Below are 6983 nucleotides of genomic sequence, written 5' to 3'. Positions count from 1 at the left end.
AGCTACATAATAAACTCCTGTGACCAATATAAATAACTGAACAAAAAATGTATAGTGAATCAATTTTCACCAAAAACTAATGTAATTAGAATGGAAGCTAATTAGGAACCTAGACACAAGAATAATATAACTTAAACTACATGATTCACATAATTTTCTTTCACACAAATTCTATTAAAAAGTATAACCTATGAAAGATGGAGACAAAGTGCAATACAGCACAAACAGAATCAATGTTATGAAGCAGACAACAGAACCACACTAAAACAACTTAAGTTTTTAATACAAAGCTTTGACTAAAAACTATTCTACAAACAGAAGAAGAAATTCTAAATTCTTCATTGGTAATTTTACACTTCAAGCATGAGATTATGCTAAAGTCTCTACACAGAAAAGACTATTCTAAAATTATAATTCTGAGTTATTTCAATCCAAGGAACATATCATTGTATAAACAACTGAAAGTATACACATATAATTCAAAATGACTTTGGAATGGGAAATACCCTTTATTTGAGTTCTAAATTTTTGATGGTGCTGGATTCAGCTCATATATTTTTTTTTTATTTTGGGAAACAAAGATGAAACAATGTCAGCAAGACTTCCTATGATTGACTGTATGTTTTGGTTTTATTTGATGGCACTTTGCTAAAGGAATTTTTCTGTAAGAGTGGTTTATTCTTGCCTGGCATGGTGACACATGATTAAAGTGTCAACACTCAGGAAGCAGAGGCAGGAGGACCAGAATTTCATGGCCATTCTTGGCTATCTTCCAGGATACATATATTAGTCAAGGAGGTAATAAACAAACATTTTAAAAGTTTATTTTAAATTAAAGTATTGTGTCTCAGGAATAATAAAAATCTGTAATCTTTTTATACACAGAGATAAATATGCATGCAGAGGCACCACATTGCCGAATGTGTGGCCTAGTATAAGATTACTACATGCAAATAAATAAATGCAAGTGTGGCAGAGAAGAGAAAGGGCTTTTATGCTACACAATGCTATGGAAAGAATTATATATATCTGAAAAAGAAAGAGAATATTCTATATCTTTGTAGAGAAATGATTCATTGCAGGAAGAAGATCACTGAACAGAAAGAAACAAAGCCTTAGTATAGATTCTCAGCATAAAAAAAAGTTGCATTAAATATAATTCTACATCTTTGGACTGAACCTGTTTCAAACAGGCAGTCTTTAACTTAAAGTCTATTGTCATGGGAAACATATGATATTTTTATGTCCATCAATTCTCAGTATGGTAATATCCAACTATCATGTATTTTCAAGAACACTTATACAATGAAATATAAAGTAGAAGATGGTAGATTGCTAGAACCAAACCTTACTTACTGAGCCAGGGTTACCTGATTATGGACTGCAGGAGAGAAACCCAGACCAGGATAATGTCTTCGCAACACAACTAGGACTGTGACAAGTTTATTGCACACAATCAGTCTTTTTATACCCTTATTATAAACAGAATATAATGACAGTGGTCAGGATCAATACAATGGTAGTTGCCAGGATATAACAATATTTACAAGCTGTATAGGGAACATAATATTAATGTCTAAGACTAATTGTTCTGTCAAGTTTCTATATGGTTCATTGACTTCTAGGGAACACATAGATGCACAAAGCAATATACATCGCTTTGAATACATCACTACCTGAAAGAGTGTATCTCTTTTCCCAGGAAGAGAAAGGCACCTCATGCCCCAGAATCCATGGACTTTAACTTGAAAAACCTATGGTGCCTATCTCTCAAAGAAACTAGACCAGGTCAACTTCATGATTTCCCATTAAATCAAAAGCAGTGCATAACTGAGGATTCAGGCAACTATATTTTTTTATATTTACAGATATATTTTCTCAATTCTTTTTTCTCTAATGAAATAAAATTTTAAAATTAATCATTAAAATATGGGGTCAAATTGTAATATAAGAAACGGAAAAAAAAAACCCTGAAACCAGTAACATATCACATCCAGATAATAAAGATTTTAGATATATAGATGAGGGTCATTACAAAATTTTTATTTACACTTAATGATCAGACTGGTATTTCCACACGAAAGAAACCAGCTCTCAAGTTCTAGACTGGTATGAGCTTATAGGCTCTCAACACTTTTGTATTTTAGTTGTCATTACACCTGCAAATGGATAACTCATTTTTCAACTGAGAAGACTCAGTAGATGTCAGTGCTGAGGGCATTTAAGATGCATTCCAAATTGTAGACCTCATTTCAAGGTGATAGATGATCCTTCCAGCCGAAATGACACGTAAAAGAAAGTACTTGTTTAGAAATAAAAAACTGGTGAAAGATAGGTGATATATGCTTTGCAGTTATGAATGCAACACATCTATTGATATGTCACAATGAAATTTCCTAACAAATTGATCTATTTTCTCAAAAGATATAGATTCTATAACAATATTTAAAAAGCTACACTAGCTTTTTTTTTTACCAATATTGCATATGGTTGTTGTTTATAAAGCAATAATTCCTTATCCCTGATGTGTTCATTAATGCTGTTTTTATTTCAAAAGAGATATTTTTGTTACTCTTGTCCATCCATTAATGTAACTTTTGTGAGGAATTTAAAGAATGCAGTGAGTGGTGAAATGATCAAGGTTAATGTTTTCTTAATATAATCTTGATATTTGAAATAGAATGACTGCGCTTATCCCAGAAATCAATGTTAATACTGTTAATAGAGCATTTAATAGACACGTATTTAGAATGATTCCAGGTCCCTTATTTTAGGTATACATTTAAAGGGTTTTTTGGGGGTCTTTATTTTTTTATTTTTTTATTTTTTTGGTTTTTCGAGACAGAGTTTCTCTGTGGTTTTTTGGAGCCTGTCCTGGAACTAGCTCTTGTAGACCAGGCTGGTCTCGAACTCACAAGAGATCCGCCTGCCTTTGCCTCCCAAGTGCTGGGATTAAAGGCATACGCCACCACTGCCTGGCACATTTAAGGGTCTTAAGGAACGGTTCCTTTCAATTCTGAATTTCAAAAATTGTACCTAAATTTAACAGAGAGTACTTATATCTTTTCCATAATATTTGGCACTATAAATCATTATTTTCTCATCTTGGTAGTTATGAGTAGAACAATTTTTAAATACATTATACCATTACTCCTTGGGGTCCAATAGAACAGCAACAAAATATCCTATAAGAATATTTACCAGAATATTTTTAAATGATTTATTAATTTTTATTTTATGTGCATTGGTATTTTACTGGTACATATATCTGTCTGAGAGTACCAGATCCTCTGGAGGTAGAGTTATAGATAACCTTGTTGCTGCGGGAATTGAACCCTGGTCCTCTGGAAGAATACCAATATGATGTAGGTGGTTCTTCTCTCTATGTGTTGCTTTCGTTGGTTGAATAAAGAGACTGCCTTTGCCTTTTGATAGGGCAGAACTTAGATAGGTGTGGAAAAGAGAACTGCATGCTGGGAGGAAGAAAGCAGAGTCAGAGAGCTGCCATGGAGTCACCAGAGTCAGACATGCTGAATCTTTCCCTGTAAGCCATGACCTCGCGGTATTACACAGATTGGTAAAAATGGGTTAGATCAGAATGTGAGAGTTGGCCAAGAAGAGGCTAGATATAATGGGCCAGGCAGTAATTTAATTAATACAATTTGTGTGTGATTATATGGGGAGTTAAGCTAGCTGGGTGGCGCCCACTCCTCCATACTATAATATATGTCCATTCCACTGGACAATGACTAAGAAGGACATTATTAGGTCTTAGACGCTAGGCCTAAGTTAAGTTGATCTGGAACTTGAGTTCCATATCAACCTCAGAAAGCCTCAATACAAAATGCACTCCTAGGAACACAAGGAGAAAGCCAACTCCAAACACCCAGGTTCTGCTAAAGGAAAAATAAATGTGTACATCTAGAAGCTTGGTTTGTGTTTCATTATGGAGTGTGGAGCTCTACAGCTGGAATTATCTAGAACAAGAAATCCAATATATCTAAAATATATTTTTTGCTCATTAACTCTAATTTGGGTTATGATTTCTATGGTATTTATAATGTTTTTATTTGGATTGATCTATATGACTGATTCTTTCAACTCAAAATTTACCCTCTTATTATGTGTCATATCTAAATTCTCTAAAGACATTCTTTTATAAGTAATATGAGTAACAGTTTGTGTCATTTCAATGCAACACAATTTTTAACAACAGTCAAACCTGTAATAAAACAATATACTTGCATTATGCTGATATATACACCTATTTGCTTACGTCATTGATTTCACCTTAAAAAGAGAAAAAGATTTTTTAAGCACAAATGAAAAGGGAAATCATTTACTGGACTGATTTATGGGGAAAAGATTTGATTTGAAAAGTAAAATGACTTTATGAGGTCAACAGTTAATTAACATTATATTCATTAATGGCTTATTATTAAACATAAAGGTAGATATTGCAATCATATAGACTATTTAACCCTGAAGCATATCTTGTTTTCTTCCTGGAATGAAAAGGCCACAGATTTATTTATTATTATGTCACTATCTAAAAATCTTGCACCTCTTTATAATTGTGAACATTTAGAAAATAAAACCAACACCCTTAAAGATTTGCTGACATTGACTCTAAGTTTCTATACATGGCATTTTTTGAGTTCCTTTTTGAAATAAGGCTAAGTGTCTTAGTTAGTGTTCAATTGCTGTGAAGAGACACCTTGACCATGCCAACTTTTATAAAGGAAAACAATTAATTGGGATTTGCTTGGAGTTTCAGAGGTTTAGTTTGTTGCCAGAATGGTGCAGAGCACAGCAGCATATAGGCAAACATGATACTAGAGAAGTAGTTGAGAGTTCTACATTCAGATCTGCAGGCAGAAGAGAGTGACGTTGGGACTGGATTGGTATTTTTAAACCTCAAAGTCCATCCTCAATGATAAACTTCCTCTAACAAGGTCAAATCTTCTCCAACAAAGCCACAATTCCTAATCCTTCTCAAGTAGTGTCAGCCCTGATGATGGAGCATTGAAGGATAACAGCCATTGAGGGCCATTTTCATCCAAATCATCACACTAAGTATCCTGTCTCTTGTTTTTGTTTTTCTAGGTCAGGTAAAAGTTACTGTGGACTTCATTCCATGGCATAGTACAAGAAAATATAGAATGTTGTCTTAAAGAGATAATACTCAAATGTGTTTAGTTAGTCCATATATTTATGAAAAGAATATGTGGTCAAAGGTATTTCTTTAACTTTCTGCAATGCTTGTTAAATTACTTTAAAGATTGCCCACTAATGCAGTCAATTTATGTTGATTGAATATTTTCACAAAACCACATTTAGATGTAAAAGATGTTGGAGGATTAAGTTTAATCATCTGTTAATAAATCCTACCTTTAATTACTTGTACTTTGAAATTGCAGTCTACACAAAAATGATATTTATATTTTCTAAATTATACCTTCTTTAGCATTCAATAATCTTTTAGCTTAGACAGGTAAGTACAATTTTATATACACAGACACACAACACACACACACACATATATATATTTTCTAGAAACTTACTATCATTAATTTAAAAGTTTTTATATCTATGACTATTTTGGTATATTTATTTATACATTTATAAATTACAATTTGTAGATTTACTTATCTGAGAAGTAATGATCTCTTTTATCTCTTATTTTTATAGCTAATTATTCATTTTGAGCAATAATTTGTACTTTATTGGATGTTTCTTCATGTGTATTTTATTTGTTATTAATATATTTAAAATGTACAAGGATGAGACTGTGTGCATTCATTGTAGCTCTACTATGTGTGGTCATTCATTTCTAGAATCACAATTACCTCTTCAATACTCTTCAATAATTCTTTTTTCTCAATTATTTTATTTACTTATTAATTATTATTAAAAATTTCCCCTCCTCCCATTTCTCTCCCCCTCCCACTCCCCTCCCTCTCCAGTCCAAAGAGCAGTCAGGGTTTCCTGCCCTGTGGGAAGTCCAAGGTCCTCCCCCTTCCATCCAGGTCTAGGAAGTTGAGCATCCAAATAGACTAGCCTCCCACAAAGCCAGTACAGGCAGTAGAATCAAAACCCAGTGCCATTGTCCTTGGCTTCTCAGCAGCCCTCATTGTCCGCCATGTTCAGAGAGTCCGGTTTTATCCCATGCTTTTTCAGTCCCAGTCCAGCTGGCCTTGGTGAGCTCCCAATAGATCAGCCCCACTGTCTCAGTGGGTGGGTGCACCCCTCGTGGTCCTGACTTCCTTGCTCATTCCTTCTGCTCCTCATTTGGACCTTGTGAGCTCAGTCCAGTATTCCAGTGTGGGTCTCTGACTCTATCTCCATCCATTGCCAGATGAAGGTTCTATGGTGATATGTAAGATATTCATCAGTAAGTTCTATGCTGCTGTCAGAGGTAACATGTTTATCCTCCGTTTTCATTCTCGTCTAGTAACTATATGCCATCTCTTGCAAGTTTGACATTAGAATACTCCATTGTGTTTTGGGTAAATAGTGTTTTTTAATTAATTTCTCTTTTACTATGAAACTTGATAAAAAACAAATTAGCAAATTATCTTCAAGGCTTAGGGTATTTTATTTCATGTTGCATTGCCTTCCATGTCCCCAAAAGTTTTATTTTTTCTTTCTTGGCAAAAACTTATTACTCTCTTGAAGTATCTGTTCTCCTCCTCAATCATTACCATGTTTAGACTTCTTTTTTCGGTATTTTTACCGTAATACCCATTTGCTCTATATTTTAAAGGTGTCGGGATTGATTTTCTTGTGCTCTGATCCACCACTCTGGCAACACAGATTTTCTCTCTGAGGCTGATTTTAATTGTTTATTTTACTTCCCTTCTTCCTTTTCTCGCCAACTTTACTTTACACATAAAGTTGTCTATTCCCTCTTTAGGCCCACATTTGTTTTGTTTATAAGGCTTTACTAACTTCCAAATATATTGTTGACCCATAATGTTTGC

Source organism: Microtus ochrogaster, linkage group LG4 (assembly GCF_000317375.1).
Source record: "Microtus ochrogaster isolate Prairie Vole_2 linkage group LG4, MicOch1.0, whole genome shotgun sequence".
Classification (NCBI taxonomy): Eukaryota; Metazoa; Chordata; class Mammalia; order Rodentia; family Cricetidae; genus Microtus; species Microtus ochrogaster.
Note: the sequence above shows the minus strand (reverse complement) of the source record.